Raw genomic sequence first — 18,910 nt, forward strand, 5'->3', positions numbered from 1 at the left:
GCGCGTCTGGAGCCTGTGCTCCGCAACAAAAGAGACCGTGATAGTGAGAGGCCCGCACACTGCGATGAAGAGTGGTCCCCACTTGCCGCAACTAGAGAAAGGCCTCGCACAGAAACGAAGACCCAGCACAGCCATAAATAAATAAATAAAAATAAATAAAAAATTTAAAAAAACAAACAAAAAAACATTAGTTGTCTTGATCTCCTGGGCTCCCCTTGCTTCCTGTGCTCCGGGCGGGAGCCTCAGGGCCTTGCCCTGGCTCCCAGGAGTAGGTCAGTGACTCTCAGATCCCGGGGTTTTTACAGCCGAGACCTTTTCAAAGGAAAAAAAGGTTGGAGGGACCAACAAAGGACTGCTTATGTTTTATTTTATCAGTTAGGAGTATTTGTAAATTCTGTCTACCATCCTCATCTCATCGAAATAAGAAGGAGCCAACAACAAAGAAGGAAGGTAGACGTAACAGAATAAAGGACATACCTTTCCATCAAATACATGTGGCTTTTTGAAAAGCCCACATCATTTCCCTTATTTTTCAGCAAGCACTGTGCTAAGGCCCAGCCCTCTCTGTGAGGAGCCCGGGACCCGCCAGGTCAGCTGGCCTCGGGAGAGCTGGACCCATGCTGAGGTGGCGGGGGACCGTGGCAAGGACGCTGTGTTGAGCTAGAGGCCGGGGCGTGACGTCTGCACCTTATTCTGAGAGCCGCGGGAGCAGCTGAATCGCCTAAGACGAGATATTAGATTTAACCCTGTCCAGCTGTGATAGACCCCAGGGACGCCCCGATGTCCTTCTGAAGGTTCTTAACAGGAGGAGGCTATGGCCCGACTGCTGGGAGGTGTTCTGTCTCTCAGGAGCCAGGTGGCTGTGGGGACAGAAGCCCACTCGGCCTACGTGGCCCTTCCTCACATGTGTCCCGGAGGGAGTGGGGTGCCGGTTGGCCCTATGGAGACAGTGTGCACCTGGACCACAAACACATGCCCTTGGGGACCAGCCCCAGGGTTCATTTAGCTCCGCTGCCAGAATCCCATCAGGCAGCCATGGGGCACGGGGCCTGCTGAGCCAGGGCCTTGGAAGGCACCACTTCCCTCCTCCTGCCTCGCAGGCCCAGGTCAGGACTCGTGGGGCACAGAGCCCCCTCCCACTCACTCCAGCTCCCACAACACGGGTGACCCTTCAGAGCACCTTCCAGGGCTGGGCCAGGAGGGGTGGCGATCGTGCCTTGATTCGAAAGGGAGAGAGGAACTTGCAGATACGAGGCCAGTGAGGGGCCCGGTGGCTCAGCCCTTTTAGGACATTTGTAAGAACCCACCCACCGTCTGGCCAGGCAGCCTCTCGCCCTCCCCGTCCCCCCGGGTTCAGAGTGGTTCCATCACAGATGCTGTCCCCTCGAGGAGCTGTGGGTGAGTTGGGGCTGTGGCCCACCCCCCAGACGGAGGTCAGGCCCCCGGCCGTGCCCACGGCACACGGTCCTGCTGCCCTCTGCCGGGTTCCCATGCCGCTCGCAGGCCTCGCTTGGAGGGAAACTGGGGATCCAGAGGGAAGATAACTTAGCCAGCCTCACCCAGCATTCGTGAGAACCCGACTTCAGACCTGTCTCACTAGCACCCCCGTGGGGCGGGGTGGGGATGGGCAAAAGCACCCCCCGCCTGCTGCCCGCAGAACCTACGCCCGCCTTCTCTCCCGCCCGCACGCAGCCTCTCAGGACTGTTTTCCAACAACCTAGCCCTCTCTCTGGCCCCGCGTTGTCTTCACCGGGATTCTCCCCCGACCTATGCGCTCCCCGCACCGGCTCCTAGTGGGCTGGGTTCTGCCACGTGTCTGCTCTACAGGGGGGGCGCCAGCCCTTTAAAAAGAACCTAATGGAAAACAGGCCGGGGGTGGGGGGGTGCGGGGTGGCGCTGAGTAATCATCGTTGCCTCCAAATAGCCAGGAATGAGTGGGGCTGGGGCCGAGAGCTCAGACGTTGCCTTAAAAGGAGAAGCAGCCCAGCTTCGTCCCGGGGCCGGGCTTCCTTCGAGCCAAGCTCCTCGGCACAGAGCACGCTGCCTCCTTGCTTGCCTGAGGCGGACGCCAGGCCGACTTCTGCTGCTGGAACTGGGGCTGCATCCTGGTCACCTCTGGGGGTGACTCTGTGTTCCTGTCTCTAGGCCCCTCGACGAAGCGGGTTTAGGTTGAGTTGAACTAGGCACCTCCATGGAGCAAAGGTCTGCAGGCCTCTGGATGAGACTAAGCGGAGTTATTTTCTTCCTTTGGGAGAAGCTTTCGGGTCAGGGGAAGCCACAGGGGTGGTTTGGGACTTCCTCGTGGACGCAGGGGAGTGGAAAGGATGACCTCGGAAAATCTCTGAGGACCCGTGACACGTGGCAGGGACCCGCCGTGAGTCCAGGGTCAGGGTCAGGGAAAGAGGCAGCTCCCGGCCCCCAGCTCCTCCAGGCCGTTCGGCCTCATGACTTTGCTCTGTGCCTTCAGGCGGTCAGGGTCCAGGGGACGCGTCTTTGGCGGGTGTGGACCGCAGGATGCCGTGTCCTTCCCCGCCTTGGGCCTTGCACTACTTCCCCGGGAAGTCTCGTCTGATTGGACAGGGGAGAGCGCTTCCCACTTCCACTGCCAAAGCAGGAGAGGAAAGGAAGTGCGTGCCTGTCAGGAAGTCCCTAAAAATGAGGACCCCCTCCCCGCCTGGTGCGCTGCACTGAGCCCCCGGCCCACCGGTGCCCTGCGAGCTCACGCTGACTGCCACCCAGGTCCTCTCTGTCCTTCCCGTGACCCATCACCTGAGGAAGAGTAATCCTGGCCCGAGGCATCTGCAAGAAAGGGTCGCAGGCCCCCAGAGGGCAGGTGGAGCCTGGGAAACGCCTCAAAAGGGGAGGGAGTGCAGAACAGACCCGCTAGCCTAGGAGGGGGCGGGGCCAAGGGGGCAGGGGTGGCCACGGCCTTGAGGTTAGGTGCATTTGCTCCTTCCCCACAGCAAGAGCAGGGTGGTGCCCACGCAGATGGCTCTGTGTCCCCAGGGCTGCGTGGTGAGGCCCCTGAGGGTCTGTGTCCGGAGCATCCGGGCTGGGGGCAGGGACGCGGCTGCCAGAACTCTCTCCCCAGACTTCACTGAAGTTCTGGGGGCGCTGACAGCCTCAAGGCTGTGGCGCGGAGCCCCTTAGAAGACAGCATTTCCCCTTGGCCTTGGCTGGGGCTGCTTCTTGGTCTTCCCTGGTCAAGGTTCCATTTCCCGGGAAAGCATCAGGGGGCACGTCCTGCTCCCGTGCTCAGAGCGCCCCCCCCAAACACCTCTCCTTCCTGTCCTGCACCTGCACTCCCCACCAGCCCCTCCGTGTCTCACAGCCCAGCTCGCACCCCCCTGCTTCTCCCCTGAAGCCGGCTGGCCGAGGGCTGGGGCCCTGGCCCCCACTCTCTCCAGGCACCTGGTGACCTCTGATGTCAGGCACTGCAGCTGTCAGGGCCGTCTGTCTACAAGGCAGGGCAGGGAGGAGCTGGCCATGGGCCGGGGGCACCCGAAGTTCCCCTGGGAGGGCAGCTCCCTTACAGGGCTGGCGGGTGTGAGGGCAGGACAGGGGCAGGGCCAGGGTTCACGGGGGCCCAGAGAGCTCACTCCCTCCAGCCTCCTGCTGCACGGAGGGCCAGCTCTCTCACTGTTCTCCACCAAGAAGAGAGAGTCTAGATTCTCCCAACAAGAAGTTTCAGCAGAGTCCACTGCCTTCGGGGGCCGGCGGGGGGGGGGAAGCGGTGTTGCTGGTGCTGGCAGTCCTGGGAGGGACGGCGGTGCCCGTTTCCCTTGGTGGCTCGCGGGCAGGAGCCTCTGCTGAGGCTTAGGCCAGCTCGTTGGGCTGAGCTTCAGGTCTGTAACAACCGATCGTCCCCTAGGAAGCTACCAGCTCCCTCCAGGGCTGTCGGGAAGCTGGGATTGTTCAGGAAAATTCTGCCTATAGTTGCATGGGCGTTCATCGGCTTTGCAGGCAGCTTGCAGGAAACCGAGACCCAGAGGGTGGCTTGGGGCTGGGGGAGGGGGAGGGGGCACGGAAGGAGGGTGCATAGGGCTTTGACACCCCTTGGTTAACATTCCCGGAAACATACTTTCTGGGGTGTTCAGGGCTCATACAGACACTCAGCTCCTGCCCATAACTGGTGTCTGGTTAGTCCCCTGAGAACGGGGGCTGGGAGTGGAATTCCCATTGCTGGGCTGGGGTCTGGACCACTCACTGTGAGGGCAGCACCGTGCCTTCTCGCACTCTCTGAGGCGCACCCAGGACTCTGCTTGCAGCTCTGCAGCTCCCAGCACAAGGCCTGCAAGTGGTCAGTGCCTGGCGGGACGACGGCCATGCCAGGCGAGGACAAGCCCAGGCTCAGGGCCCTCCGTGCTCCCAGTCTGGAGCCCCGTGGGTGGATAGGGTTAGCGCCAGTCCGCACCCACGAACACAACAAGCTGTGCTGGAGGCTGTGCCCCTCGACCCCCAAAAGAAAGCCTCCTGCCTGCTCAGGGCGCCCGGGGACGTATGTGCCTGGTGTGCCCTGAGCCCAGGGGCCAAGGTCAAGAGGCTAAGAGGAGCCACCCCTGACACCCAGGCTCCAGCCCATCCTGGGGACAGCACACCAGGGACGGCGAGGCACCCACTGTCCTGCCCAGTGAGGAAACCAGTCATTTCCCAGCTTTGGCCGCGTCTGGAGAGGGCACCACGCCCCCCGCCCCTCCCGGAACCCTCAGCCCCAGTGCGATGCTCTGCGGGCCTGTCATTGTCCCCATTTCACACAGGACGAAACTGAAATCCAAGGCCGCACAGCTACCCCCGAGGAGGCCGGGCTTCCAGCTCTGGGGTCTGAACCGTTTCCTCTGCAGCCCACCGTCCTGGGTTTCACTGAAACGCTGCGCTGAGGGCTTGGCTTGAGCCATCCTTCCAATTACTCCTGACCGTCCTTCCATCCATCCATCCAAGCAGGCAGAGCGAGCTGAGCTCCGGGCTCAGCAGGAGGAAGCTTGGGGACGTGGGGGTGAGGGCCTCACCCGCGATGACCTTCCCTGGTGTCTCACGGGCTGCCTTTCGCTGTCCCTACAAGCCTTTACCACGTCGTCAGAGTATCTTGGAAACAAACACGGAAAACCCACCACCGTTGGACAGTGTGTGCAAGGGGAGCGCGTGGGCCGGGGGCCAGGGCTAACGTTTTCCTGGCTCTGCAGACGGCGTGTGGGGGGTGAGAGGCTGGAGGTCAAGCTCGGATCTCCCGGGCTCTTCACTGCCCGTCCTGCCGTCCGAGGAGTGGGTGCCACCCCCGCCAGGAGCTCCTGGCAAAGCACGTGGAGCACACCTGACGCTCGTCCCCTGGGCGCCCGGTCGTTGGCACACACAGAGGGACAGGTCTGCGCCAGGCACCGGGCTTGGCCCCTGGGGTGCAGAGAGGGCAGGCGGGAACCCCCCAGGAGCCCGGGACTGGGGTGGGGCGGGCAGCCAGCATTCCCTGGTTCCCCTGGATTTCACGTCCAGGCTGGCAGGAGGGGCCCCGTGGCCTCTGCTAAGGCAGGCTGGTGGGGAAACAGCCTCGTGGGAATGAAGGTCAAAAAAAGGAAGGCTCCCACCTGCTCAGGGCACGTGGGGACGTGTGCACCTGGGGGGCACTTCTTATTTAGATGCTGAAGGAGTCAGCGTCTGCAACCCCGGGCCTCTACTTCCCTGTGTTGGTTTTCCCACATTACTTGGCACTGAGACTGAAATTCAGAGGGCCTGTGTGCTTGACGAGGGCCAGAAATGAAATAGACGGAGGCTTGGAGGTCAGTCCTGAGGACCCTGACCTGCCTTCCCGCCCGGCCCCAGCCCTGCAGCCCAGAACCGCTTAGGCTGACCGCTGAGCCGGGTCAGACCGGCGGGGCAGTGTGAGGCCCGGGCTGCTGGGGGAGGATGCAGGTGACCCCGTGTCCTCTGGAAAGACGGCCGAGGCTCTGCCTTTCAGCAGGGCCAGCGGGGAGCACTTCTACGCTCCCCACAGCCTCTCCTGAGGAGGCCAAGCCCGAGACGGGGCCCAGAGGCCCTCGGGGAGTCGCCTAAGGCCCCCAGCCTTGAGGATGTCCGGAGCTGGGGAGGGAGGTGGGAGCCGAGAGGCAGAAAGACAAGCTGGCCAGCACCGAGCCTGCCCCCCAGGATGGCCCTTGAAGGAAGGCGGTAAATAGGGAGCCGGCCCTGGGGTCCAAGGTGGGAGGCTCGGGGCGGGGGGCACTGACAGCCACTTTATTCCACCTTTATGGCTTTACTCTTCACCTCTACCGCTTTATCTCAAAGGACGGAGCAACTGGGGAGAGGCTGCGTTTGCTTTTCCAAACGAGACCGGTTACCTTCAGGCCGAGACCTGACCCCCAGGACTGGCACCCATGGGCTAGTTTCCGGCTACTTGCCCAGTGGCTTCCCTCTGGGCCACCACTTGGAACGTGGTCCTTCAGGACAAGGCTGGAGCCCCCCACTGACTACTCAGTTCTCACCCCGGTCACTGCGGACCCTCTTGTTGCTGAGGAAGGTGCGTGGGCGAGAGTGAGACGAGGTCCTGCTAAATGGAGCGGTCACCTGCCGGACAGGGACCCTCGAAAAGCTCGAATTCAGAATTTCTTCCTTTTTGAGGCTAACATCCCATTATATGTGCAGACCACGTCTTGTCTATGCACTCATCCTTGGATGGACCCTTGGGTTGCTTCCGCCTTTTGGCTGCGTGAATCAGCTGCTGAGCATGGCTGGACAGGTGTGTGTCTTGAGTCCCCGCTTTCAATCCTTTTTTTTTAAAATCCTTTTCACATACTTTATTATTTATTTATTTTTAAAAATAGCCCTCAACTTTTAGGTTGTGCATTATTTTTCTTTTTCTTTTAAATTAATTTATTAATTATTTATTTACTTGGCTGTGTCGGGTCTTAGTTGCGGCACGTGGCATGTTTTGTTGCGGCGCGTGGGCTCTTTGTTGTGGCGCACAGACTTCTCTCTAACTGTGACGCACGGGTTCTAGAGCGCGGGCTCATTAGTTGCAGGGCGTGGGCTTAGTTGCCCCGTGGCATGTGGGATCTTAGTTCCCCGACCAGGGATCGAACCTGCGTCCCCTGCATTGGAAGGCAGAGTCTTAACCACTGGCCCAGCAGGGAAGTCCCCTTGCTTTCAAGCCTTTTGGGTCTGCACCCAGAAACAGCATCCCTGGAGCGAAACCCAGGTTCTGGCTTCTCTACACCAGCTGCCTTGACTGCTTCACCACCCAACCTTCCTTGTACCGAGTGTGTCAATCACATCCTTACAAAACCCTGAACCGTGGTCACAGGCACTGTGCAAGCCCCGGCCTGACTCTCGCCCACTGCACGTCTGTGCTGCTCCGCATCAAGGCTGCTGGACACACCCCCTCCTGAGCCCCAGCTCTGACGTCAGAATGCCCGGGTCCAGCCTTTGCTCTCACGTGAACTTGGGGACCACAGTCCTTCCCGGGCTGTCCAGTGGCTTCAACGAAGTTGCATGAAGCTCTAACAGTGCCCAGCGCACAGGAGCTTCCGGTAAAGTCAGGCGTCCTCACTGAGCGCGTGTCCCCCGTCTACAGCGCCTCCTGCTCTCCACGCATCTGTGTGAACCTTTCCCCTGACCCGCCCCACCCGCAGTCTCAGCAGACCACCTCCTCCACTCACATCCCCGGAATAAACAGAAACCAACTGCGGGAATCCTCCCACTCCGGCTGCGGCTCCCCTCCCTCCTCCTGTCCGGGGCTCCCCTGCCTGGGGCTCTGGCTCCCAGCCCCACTCCTTACACCCCCACCTCCCCCCCCCCCCCCCCCCCCCGCCTCCCAGAGCCCTAACCTCTTCCCCTTCCCTGGCTCCCTCCCATCACCTTGTAAAAGTGCTCACACCTCCCCCAGGACAACCAAATCCTGCCTCAAGCCCACCGCCCCGCCCAGGTGCCCTCTGTCTCTATCCTTTTACCCCAGCCTCCCCCAGAGAGTTCTTTTTAAATCCCTGTTCATCTCTGGATCCGACACAGTTTCGCCTCAACCCCCAACATTCCACGGAAATGTCTCACCCAGATCATCGCTGACCTTGTTGCTAAATTGGATTTAGGTCTTTTATTCCTTATCTTGCTTAGTTGCTTGGAAAACATGTGACACTGTGGACCAGCCCTCCCCTCCCCCCTCGAGCCACCTCCTGGCCCTCTGGCAGCTCCTTCTCAGTCCCCAGGCCGGCCTCCTCTGCCTGCCCCTAAAACGTGGGTGTTTTCAAGGTTTTCCTTGAAGCCTCCTTCATTTGCTCTTTTAGACTCTCCCTGGGTCACCTCGTCCACTCTGATGGCATCAGTTGGGTTCTAGGTCCTGGTGTCTCTTGAAGCTGTACTTCCGGGCCAAAACCCCCTACGGAGGTTCGGACCCTAGTATCCAACCGTCTAATGAACATCTCAGCTTATGAGCCCCAACGCACCCCAAAAACTCCCCTTCTCTCCCCGCCACCACACCTGCTCCATCTTGGTGGGTGGGTCCCCAAATCCATCCTGATGAGGAGGGGTGGAGTAGCATGTGGGGAGCGGCGGGGACCCTTCTGCCTCACTCATCCCTGCTCCCCATCCCAAGGGATTCGGGTGAAATCGACCTATTTTACAAAAGACAGTTTTATACACACACACCCCGTCTCCCACAGGCAGATGAGGCCGCATCGTCCACACTACCTTCTCCACCCTCACCAATGTTCCTCTGGTCCAGGCCCCGTCACCTCTCACCTGGGTCACTGCAGACCTTCTCACTGGCCTGCTCTCTGCCAGGACACTCTTCCCGCTGCAGCATCAGGACCTTTCTGGAGTACAGATCCGCCAACTCACTCCCTTCCCTGAAACCTTCTGGTGGCTCCCCGGTCCCCCAGGGTAAGCCTTCTTGACTCCCAAGACCTCACCCCAACTTGCGTTCCTTCCCGCCAGCCCCGCCTTTGCCTTCGCCTTCGAGGGACCCAGACTGTGGGCTTTTGCGACGATGTTCTCACTACTTGGAAAGCTCTTCCTCCTTTTTCCTGGTAAATTCTTACCCTAATTTTTAACCTTGAGGGATCTTAGCTGAGATCTTTAAATCAGCTGGGATTTATTTTGGAGTATGTTAGGAGGTAGCGATCTAACTTCTCCCCCAAACTAATGTCCAAGTTATCTAATGTCTGGATTACTTTTATGATAAGAAAAAACAAAAGTTATTTCAGAAAAAGAAAAGGAAAGAAAATTGTCCTTAAATATTTCAGTTTCATAGCAAGACAAAGGGAAAAGATAAACAAAACAAAAAACCAAGACCCCTCAGGTCAGCGGCAGGTAGGAGGGGCGGATAGGGACAGAGATGGGCGGTGATTCCCCACCACGCAGCCCAGCGGCGCTGTGCCAGGACCCACCACGGAGCCTGACCCTTGCCCGGTCCAGCTCCAGCGACTATGAGGTCAGCGCAGAGATAAGTATTAGGGTTGCGCAGAGGGCTGGGGGGCTCAGGCGCCGCCTCCCACCCCAGTGTAAACAGTTCATCTTTACCTCCCGGGATGGGGGGTGGTTTGTGAACCCGGGACACAGGGCACTTTCTGCTGGCGTCCAGCGTGAGGCCAGGCTGCCTCTGTGTCCGCTTTGCCCTGTATGTGGAGGGAGGGAGGGCCGGCGTCTTCTGGAAAGCGGGTGATGTGGAGACTCGGTGGTTCAGCCCCTGCACCGAACTCCTCACCAAACTCTGCCCCTTGGCTGCTTGGGGTCCTCGAGGGCAAGGACTTCGTGTGAAAGAGATGTGAAGTGCTGACCAGGGGAAGGACACCTGCCGGCGGGGACGGGGGCGACTCTGGGGCCCTTGTCTCCTCCTACGAGCTCCAAGAGCCCCGCAAAGAAGGGAGGGGCCTGTCCGCGGTCACCGGCATTTCCCTGCAAGGAAGGGAGCGCCAGGTCAGGGGTGGGTCGCGGCTGCATTTGGGCCTGCCCTGGCCAGACCCCCGCGGGCCGTGTGAGGCTGTGAAGGAGCCGCCTCCAGGGCGGAAGAAGGGTCTCGTGGTGGATCTTCTCTGCCCCGAAGGCTCAGCGGCCGTGTCTCTGTGGACCTAAGGGACTTGTCTCTGGCCGCTGGGTCTGGTGACTCAGGGTGGGAAGCTTGTAGCAAACCCCATTTTTGGAGAAACTGGGAAAGCACACGGTAGAAACAAACAAGTCGCTTTGGCCCTCTGCTGTCTGCCAGGCTCGGCTGCCTCGAGCGCCTGCAATTCGTCCCAGGCAGACGCAAGCCAGTGAGTCTGGGGAAGGCTGTAAAGGGCCGCTTAGATGTGAGCGTTTCCCTCTTGTCCCTCCTGCCACCCCTGGGACCTCAGCGGGACCCAGGGAGTGAGACGAGCAGTTTAATAATTTTTAAGGAGCTTGTCTCAATTTTAGTACTTATAGTTGTAAGAGATCGTTTCCTTCAATTTTGACATTGCTTCGTCCCAGTTATCTAGGGTTCATATTCCAACTTTCTGTGGCAACTCAATTTTACATAGTATTTTGAAAGGTAATTGTAATGTCCCTGGGTCCCACTGAGGTCCCAGGGGTGGCAAGGGGGACACGCCGTCCTCTTGCCCGGTTGTGAGGGGGGCCTGGCTCTCCCACAGCCCCTCCCGCCTCTTCTGGACAGAGGCCTGGACTCTGCTCTTCCCCAGGCCCCGAGCCCGGCTTCAGGCTTCAAGTCACCACCTTGAAGGCTTAATTCCTGGACAAGGGGCCTCACACTTCAGTTCTGCACTGGGTCCTGAAGATTCTGGAGCCAGCGCCGGGCCGAATAGGGAAAGAGGAGGGAGGATGGAGCGGCGGGCACCGCGTCCTCGGAGTGGACCCTGGGACGGCGGCCCTACCTCCCTGCTCCCTTCACCTGCCTTCCTGACACCTCGGCACCCTCTGCACTGCTGTGCTGGGGCCACAGCTGGTCCCCTGCCCGCCTCACTGCACCTGCAGCCGGGGCCATCTCTCGGAAGTGTCACCTGGTCAGTGGGTCCGGGCTTTTGGGATGAGACCCAGACCCCTGAACTGGCCCACAGGCCCGTGTGACGTGGCCGCTGCCCGCGTCTGTGCCCCGCGCCCTCCTGCCCGCACTCTGGTCACCGTGCAGGACACACGGCCTGGCTGCCTTCGAGGTGCTGTTCATGCCGCCCAGTGTCCTGTCCCCCCTCTGCCTGCCTGACTGTCCTCCTCCTCCCCCCTCCTCCCCCTCCTCCCCCTCCCCCCTCCTCCCCCTCCTCCCCCTCCTCCCCCTCCTCCTCCTCCTCCCCCTCCTCCTCCTCCTCCCCCTCCTCCTCCCCCTCCTCCCCCCTCCTCCTCCTCCCCCTCCTCCTCCTCCTCCCCCTCCTCCCCCTCCTCCTCCCCCTCCCCCTCCTCCTCCCCCTCCTCCTCCCCCTCCTCCTCCCCTTTCTCCTTCTCCTCTGCCTCATTCTTCTTTTTTTTTTTAATTAAAAAAAATTTATTTTAATATTTATTTTTATTTATTTGGCTGCATCAGGTCTCAGTTGCGACACTCGGGATCTTTGTTGCGGCACACGGCCTCTTTTGTTGTGGTGTGCGGGCTCAGTAGTTGCGGCACGCGGGCTTAGTTGCCCTGTGGCACGTGGGATCTTAGTTCCCTGACCTGGGATGGAAACCGCGTCCCCTGCATTGGAAGGCGGATTCTTAACCACTGGACCGCCAGGGAAGTCCCCTCCTCCTTCTTTTTATTTGGGGAAACTTCAACGGTTCACAAAACTAGAGCATAATGACCTCCTGGCGGCTCAGTCATCACTGTCTGCCCACCTGTGTTTCTCTCACCCTCAGATTATTTCAGGGCAAATCCCAGGTATATCGCTTCATGCACAAACAAATCAGTGTGTATCTCTAAAAGATGGCAACTTTTGAGAAAGAGAGCTACGATACTGTTCTCTTACCTAAAAGGTTAATAATAGTTAATTTCTCTGAATGGTCCATCAACATGCATCCCAGGCCCTGGGCTGGGAGCGCCTCCTGGTGGCTGGCCCTGTAGTCCTCTCTGCGCTGTCCTGGGACTAGACAGCGAGCGGCTTGAGGGCAGGACCGGCCCTTTATTTCTGTCCCCAGCATCTGGCCTGGCCGAGTGCTTTGCATGTAACAAATGTTTGCTGGGATGGAATGAAATATTTCAACCCTACCTATAATGTCCCTACCACGTAGGTTCCAGGGACAGAGAGCTCAGTTCTTCCTGAGGAAGCCAAGCCTTTTTTTTTTTTTTTTAAGCTGACTCTATGGCAGAAAGCCCTCTGGTTCCGCCCCCAGGGTCCCACGGAACAAGGTCCCCTCCTCTGAGTGCTCTTTCCACCTCTTATACTGAGCCCATCATCCCAGTCTGACCAGAACTTTGTGGATCCTGGTTCTGCTGTTTCCGAGTTCACGCTCCCTCTGGGCCTCAGATAATCCACAGGTCTGGTGGGTGTGCCTCCCAGACCCCCATGCCCACAGGACAGGGCAGAACGGACGACAACCCTGCTGGCCTTGGGGACCCCCCACGTTCCAGGCCACCTGTGCCATCCTGGGCGCCGAGCCACCGTGAGGGGTTTCCCGATGCCTCTGGATGGGACGGGACCGTGGGGATGAGGGACTGCTGGCTTCAGTGCCACCTCCCCCGCTGCTGACTCTTCCTGCAGATTTTACCCCAGGAAAATGCCACACCCGAGCCTCCATTTCCCAGGCCTTGGGCACCTGCAGGTTGTTCTGAAAAGTTCCCTCTTTCGTGCTGCGGGGTCGTCACGACTCCCAGAGGCAGCTCCCTTCCCGCAGTCGAGGCCAAGGAGGTGCAAGGGAGCTGGGACCCCCTTATAGTAGAGTGAAAAGGCTGGGTCTTTCCGTTTGAGACACACTGGTGTGGGGAGGGTCAGAGTTGGGGACCAGCCTGAGCATTGAGCTGAGTCTTTAAGCCCCAGGACAACTGGGAGGTGGGTCTAGTCCTTCCACTGCAGGGAGAGAAGTCGAGATCTAGCTGCGGGGGGCGGGGGGGACTTCCCTGGTGGTGCAGTGGATAAGACTCCGTGCTCCCAGTGCAGGTGGCCCAGGTTCGATCCCTTGTCAGGGAACTAGATCCGACATGCCGCAACTAAGAGTTCGCATGCCACAACTAAGGTGCCCGTGCGCTGCAACTAAGGAGGTGGCGAGCCACAACTAAGGAGCCCACGAGCCGCAGCTAAGGAGCCCACGAGCCACAGCTAAGGAGCCTGCCTGCTGCAACTAAGACCCAGTGCAACCAAATAAATAAATAAATATTAAAAAGAAAAAAAATCTAGTGGGGGGAGGCAGCAAAGGAGGATGTCAAACCCTTACATCAGGGAGGCCAAGCCCCCCCACCAGTACAGGACCCTGTGTCTATGCAGTGGAGGCTGGCCAGGAGGACGTGGGACTGAAGCGTCATCCCAGGGGGCCTCCTTCAGAGGGCTCGGCTGGGACAGGAGACAGGCAAGGACTCTCTTAGCGCGAGGGTCAAAACGGGCAAAGCACGTGATTTGCTGGTCACAGGTTGGAGGGGCTGAGACCAGAACGTTGCCCTGGGGCCAGATCACTCCAGACGCCAGAATTCACGCATGGGCCTCACATGATGGGCAACGGAAACACACACTTTTACGCAGGGAAGTGACAGGTTGTACCTAGAGAGACAGCTCTGGCAGGACGTGATGGGATCCCAGACCAAGGCTGACAGTGCCCGCCTTGAGGTGAATTCTATGCTCATTTCTGGGGGACAGTTAATAAGATTTGGTTAAGTGGGGAATGGCCCCAGGACTTCCAGCTCGGTTGACTGGAGAGATGGTGATGCTTTAAAACCATGACGAGGAGGATGGAGGGAAGGCGGGTGGCAAGTCGGGTGATGGCTGTTTGGGCCGGGATGACGGTTAAATGCCCAAGGAGCTGGCTTTCGTAAGAACGACGGCTCAGGAGACAGACCTGGGCTTGAGATGCCGATCTGGGAGTGGCAGGTGTGCGAGCAACAGTGAAACCACAAGAATAAATACTGCAGCTCTGGAGAAGGAGCATTAGGAAGAGGGAAGGGATTTGAGGAATAGGAGCAAGTAAATTGCCACATTATTTAATGAAATAAACCCGTGTCCTCTGAGGTTAGCAAAACCACAGTGAGATACACTTCACACCAACTAAGGTGGCTGTGATTAAAAAAAAAAAAAAAGATAATAGCAGGTGTTAGTGAGCATGTGGAGAAACTGGAACTTTCATACACTGCTGGCGGAAATGTAAGATGGTGCAGCCGCCTTGGAAAAGTCTGGCGGTTCCTGAAACAGTTAAACACAGTTACCCTATGACCCAGCAGTTCTGCCCCTAGGTAATATATATACCCAAGGTAAATGAAAACATGTGTCCACACAAAAACTTATACACGCACGTTCACCGCAGCATTATTCATAACGGGCAAAAAGCAGAAACAGCCCAAATATCCATCGGCTGCTGTGGTGTAACCATACAAATTAATATTATTCAGCCATAAAACTGATGAAGTGCCATGCTCCAACGTGGATGAACCTTGAAAGCATGATAAGTAGAAGGAGTAGACCCCAAAGACCACTTGCTGTATGATTCCACTTACGTGAAATGTCACAGCAGGCACACCCATAGAGACAGAAAGCAGATGGACGGTGGCCAGCGTCTGGGGGGCGGGGGGTGGGGTGCCTGGGGAGGAGTTGCTAGTGGGTGCGGGGTTTATTTTGCGGCTGATGAAAATATCCTGCAATTAGATAGTAGAACTGGTGGCACAACTTTGTGAGTTACTAAAAAACCACTGAACTGCACACTTTAAAACGTTGAATTTTATGGTATGTGAATTATATCTCAATGAAAAATTGAAAGATAATTAAAAGAGACCTGGCTCTTTATGACACCAACAATGATAGGAGGGTTATACTGAACAAAATCTTATTTTACGTACCGTGTTTATCTTCTCTTGCTTTAATTTCTAAAGGATAAAGATTAAATAAAGAACTGAAAATGTAAAACGAACCTATGTGCCTGGGACCATTGACGGAACACCGTATTAGACCAGCCCCATCCAATGGAAACATAATGGGAGTTATACCAGCAATTTTAAATGGTCTAGCAGCCACATTAATACAAAGGAAAAAGAAACAAGTGAAATGAATTTTAATAATGTGTTTGTTGAAGTTTCAGTGCCCTTGAATTAGCAGGGGCTGAGTCACTAACCCTGCAGATTGAATTTATAAGCACTGACTGAACTTGACCTTGAACCCATCACATCCTTCCATTTCCCAGCATCCCAAGAATATGCTCACATGTGCACGCACACATGCACACACACACATGTGCACACACACCCATGTGCACACACACCCAACGCCACGTCAGACTTCCCTCTGTGAAGATATGCATTCGGGACACACGCAGGAAGGGTTGATGATATGATTTCCTAATAAATCCTGTGTTTTTTTGAATTAAAAATACATGTTTTGAGCCCATCTGAAAATTATTTCCACATGTGATCAATGTAAAATTACTAGTGAGCTACTTTATTCTTCCCGATAGGTCTGGGGAGTCTACGTGACTCACACTTGGCTCCCAGGGGCCACACCTCCAGCTCGTCAGCCCCATGTGGAGGGGTCCCCGTGCCGGATCCAGAGTGATTGCACTTCCCGTGTGGGCCGTTTGCTTCCCTCTGTTTATTCCCATTTGTGACGAGCAATAAAAGCCCTCAATAATAAGGGCTCCTGTGACCCACAGAGACCCTTAGTGGCCCAGTGTCCCGGGAGGGGCGAGTGGCGAGACCGCGGCCTCCTCCGCAGCGGCTGCAGGACCTGGGGTGGAGGGGGTGCGGGGTGGCGATTCTGGGGCCGCAGGCTGGGTGAGCGAGCCCTGGGTCTGCATCAGGGAGAAGCCATCCTGGGACCACCGAGGGCAGGGTGGCCGGGCCAGCTCCCGCCCCAGAGCGCAGAGCGGTTCCAGGCGTAGCACCTGCCCCAGGCGGGTGCACGGCAGACATCCGCCACTCGAGGGGGCGCTCAGAAAGGAGGCTGAGAGACAGGCTCTTTTTCTGTGAACTTGAAGTCAGAAGGAGGCGCTCGAGAGCGTCCCTGGTCACCAGCTGGGTGACCTCCTCAGCCCCAGCTCCTTTGTCTGTCAAGCAGGTTAAAGCCTGTCTATCCCACCTACACTGCAAGGCTGACGGGAGGGGAAATCAGACGGCGTTTGCGGGAACCCACAAGCCCGGACAGGCCGGCAAGCGTGAGGTTCCCCTTTGGAGCCTGGACGGCTGGGGCTCGTGGGCGGATGTCCCAGGACAGCAGCTGAGCGCTCACCTGGGTCAGCTGAGCTGAGACACCCTTCCTCTGCTTTTCTGGGGGAGGGAACCGGTGCCGTGGGGACTTGGTACCTTGGGGCGCCTTTGGGGCAGGGCCTCGGAAGCAGGAGGACGGACCAGTGCCCTCCCCTCCTTGACATCCTGCCCACACCTGAAATCTCCCAGGCTGGAGGCCTGATTCTTTTTGTCAGTAGGAACAACTCTTTCCTCCCAAGACCGAGGGAAGCCGGGCACACCAGTTCTGCCACGGTGCACGCAGGTGACTAGTCCTGGGGGGGTGGAGGGCTGCCCTGCCTGGCAGATGTGCCAACATCAGGAACTTGAGCCTCGAGAAGGAGCACGGGTAGCCTCGCGTGTCCCTGCCCTGGGAGTAACCATCAGGGAGTCTTTTCTCCCCTTTCCTAGTTGGTCTCGCCCATCTGGCCACGAGTCTCAGCCGGGAAGTGTGTCAGTGGCTCTGTTTATCACGGGGTTTGGCTCAGTGTCTCTGGGGACAAGCGCCAAAGGCCAGGGGAAGGAGCCTGCGTCTGGGGATCCACTTGGGGACTTGGAAAGTGTATTTATTGGAAACCATGTAAGTGTCCAAATATAGGCAAATGGCTTAACCCAGCCATACGATGGACCATAATACCCCCTGAAAACGATGTTCAGGAAGAATTTTTAGTGACATGGGAAAATGACTACTATAATATGATAAGCAAATAATAATAACAAGCAGGAGACAGAAGGTATGTGAATATGTGTGTTTGTGCATAAAGTTATCTCAGCTACAAAAGGAAAACTGTGTACACACGCCTGCACTCAGGAAATGTGACCATGGCTGACACCTTTAGCTAATAAGACAAAGAATGGTTGGTTATTTTCTCTTTTTCCCCTATGTTTTGATATTGTCTATAATGAGGCTTATGACATTACAATTATAAATCATTGTTTGAAGAAACAGCACCTCCGTGCTCTGTGTACCACTGTCTCCTCCTGCCTTTAAGGCAAGGATTACAGGGACGGGGAGTAAAACAGAAAGTCTCTCTGCCCCCCGACCTGAAAGAACCCTGACCACTGGGACACTGGCGTCTTCAGCACCCTGGGTCATCAGTAGACACTTTCCTGGTGATTTAGAAACACATTATTTCTAAATAATACACGGGGATAGGCATGTGGAAGACTCTGCCGTTGGAGTAGGGGAGGTGACCCATCCTGGGGACACTCGGTACGAGGAAAATGGCCTGAAGTCAGCCCTGGTCAAAGGGGACTCCAGGAGAATGCCCTAAGGCGTCCACTGTATGTACTGGATTTCTTTCCTCTGTACTTAGAATGGGACCAGCTACTTAGCATCTTTGGGAGAACTGAGGAAACAGTCACTCAGTTTTCTGCAGGGCTTGGTTCTCTGCAGAGCCCTGGTGAGAAAAGCTGACCGTTTATCTACAAGGACCTGCTCCCGGCTCTGCTCCGGCCTCACAATCCTGCCTTCAGGAGGGCCGGTGTGCATCTACCTGGGTCAGAAGTGGCACATCGGCGACCTCCCCGGTTATCACACCCCCATGTTCAGACCCCCAGCCTCCCCGCAGGTGGGCCTGCGACACCGTGACCGGGGCTTCGCTCCCGCTCCGAGGGGAGACCTGCGTGAAGCCAGCTCTCTGCAGGAGCCACGGCACTTTCTCTGGATCTAGAGGCAAAGCCGCAAACTTCTCCAGCTATTTTAGGGGAGAAACCAGATGGTGGGCGCGGAGAGCCCCAGCTGGCTGGGTCTGGAGCTAATCATTAATATGCTCTTTAGGGTGTATCAGTGGCCCCCGAGATACAGGCGAACTTGACTGGCTCAGGCTAAAAATGTCAGCCTGTGATCTCAGGTCCCTGGAGAGCCGGCAAAGAGACGGTCCAGAGAAGGAAGAAAAACGGAACAAGTTAAAAATGAGTCCGTGAGTCTCACTCTGTCCAGAACAAACTGAGGGGGAAATACGGCAGTGACCTCTCCCAGCCCTGGGGCTGTAGGGTGTAAACTTGTGGACCGATTTCAGTGGTTGTTTACAGAAACTGGAAAAAAGGAATCACTGCCAAATCTCTCTCCATTTGAGGATCTGGACACAAAGTCATATTTTCCAGTAGTCTCCAAAGAGCATAGATGAATAAATAACTTCTGCAGGTCCAGTCAAGTAGGACGAGAAGGGTATTTGCAAACTATTCATCCTCTGTTCATTCAACGTTCAGATGTGTTCTGAGCCGGGCCCTGAACTCACTGCTGGGGAGCGGGGCTGGGTGAGGGTCAGGCCTCGCCGTCTAGACGTGCGGGGAAACACGGACACAGGCGACGCGGGAACACCGCCTTCCACGTGTGTGGGAAAGTCACGGCTGTCACCGGAGCCGAGCCTCCAGGGGGAGGATTATCCGGGCTGGCAGGTCAGCACAGGCACAGAGGAAGGAGAGGAAGCCCCTTTGTGGGCCATCGCCAAGTGTAGACGTGGCGAAGGGTGAAAGTCAAGGGGAGGAGCATTAGTAGCCGGGAGTCAGGGAGGTGCTGGCTCGCCCAGGGCGCCCTGGGCCGCCGAGGAGTGTGGTTTGGTGGTGGAAGCCGTGCGAGCGAGGAGGCTCTCACGCAGGACAGTGTCGGGGTCAAGACTGCGATCTATGACGAGACGC

At 57.3% G+C, this 18,910-nt stretch overlaps 1 protein-coding gene across 1 annotated transcript in view; it reads right to left on the reverse strand.

The window, feature by feature from the left end:
- The window catches only part of LMOD1 (leiomodin 1), a 33,134-nt gene that overhangs the window by 3,341 nt on the left and 10,883 nt on the right, over positions 1-18,910 (reverse strand). The gene's annotated exons all lie outside the window — the stretch shown is intronic.

Source organism: Balaenoptera ricei, chromosome 1, assembly GCF_028023285.1.
Source record: "Balaenoptera ricei isolate mBalRic1 chromosome 1, mBalRic1.hap2, whole genome shotgun sequence".
NCBI classification, from domain to species: domain Eukaryota; kingdom Metazoa; phylum Chordata; class Mammalia; order Artiodactyla; family Balaenopteridae; genus Balaenoptera; species Balaenoptera ricei.